At 34.4% G+C, this 1,177-nt stretch overlaps 1 protein-coding gene across 1 annotated transcript in view; it reads right to left on the bottom strand.

Moving 5' to 3' along the window:
• Positions 1-1,177, bottom strand: part of LOC119591041 (G-protein coupled receptor 54-like) — a 58,154-nt gene that overhangs the window by 38,758 nt on the left and 18,219 nt on the right. The window lies entirely within an intron of this gene.

The following is a 1,177-nucleotide window of genomic DNA, read 5'->3' as shown; positions in this document are numbered from 1 at the left end:
TGTTAACTATTTTCTCGAAACACACGTCTCCTCTGAAAGTGTGTAATGTCTTTTTTTTATCACTATTTCCTGAAATTCATATTACGAGGAAGTATTAGTCTTACTTTTTCATTACTGTAATGCAAATTTATTAGAAGCTGAGTGCAAGTATTTTTGTATTTTATTTTTTTGTTAATTTCCTAAACGTGGGAAAAATGTTTATACCTTCTCTTTCGAACGAATTTGCTTTAATTTTGCATTATTCTTGTCACGTTTCAAGTTACCCTTCAATTGGAAACTGTTCAGTGATAGTGAATGATGAATGCATTAATTTCGATTTTATGTAACGTGGCTTAAAGGATCGGTTACAACCCAGTCAACATGCTTTGAAAATATTCTAGTAGAACCATTTAGCATTCATGTAAAACGAAACTGGATTATTTAAATGTAATCACTGTAGGTGTTTCAAAGCTAGAGAAGTATAAACATTTCTTCACCTGCAAACACAATATTCTGCGCAAGTACACCAAGCAGCACCAGAGAACTTTGTTTAAGAGAAGATCGAGTTACAGAAGTACGTAAGGCGCATAAGGCCATATCAGCATTATCGCATTGTACTGGAAAGTATATTCCTGTATCATACTGTATCATAATGCGATCTCTCTTCGTCCAGCAAAAGGGATAATCCGGTACAGTCTTGGAAATTAAGTTATCGGACAATCGGCGGTCCCTCTGAAGATAATGATAATGAGAATAGTAACATCTTAGTCCTACTAAAGACTACCCATAGATGTAGTAAAGTATAGGTTCAGGAAGGGGAAGAGAAAAAAATGCCGGGAATATAAATTTGCTAGAGAGTGAAGTCAGAAAGCGAGTCAAGAAATAAGGCCAACTTTTTTTTTTTTTCAACTTACGGGTAAAGTAAGGAGGAAAATCCTGCCCCTTTTCTAAGGCAAAGGAAAATATATATAAAAGCGTCACATTAATTTCTATTCCTCTGTCACGGCCGATTGAATAAGATAAAATCTATAGCTCCGTCTTATACACTTTTTCAGCGAAGAGAAACTTGAACTGCTTTGACTGGGAATCCATATCCAGCATTTTTTTCTTTGGTCCTTATTTCTCTATTACTGGTTATTTATTACATAATACTTTATCCTTTACGCTAGATTTGTACGAATACATGTATAGAATAGAG

This window comes from Penaeus monodon, chromosome 28, assembly GCF_015228065.2.
Source record: "Penaeus monodon isolate SGIC_2016 chromosome 28, NSTDA_Pmon_1, whole genome shotgun sequence".
NCBI lineage: Eukaryota > Metazoa > Arthropoda > Malacostraca > Decapoda > Penaeidae > Penaeus > Penaeus monodon.
Note: the sequence above shows the minus strand (reverse complement) of the source record. Positions and strands in the feature narration are given on the sequence as shown.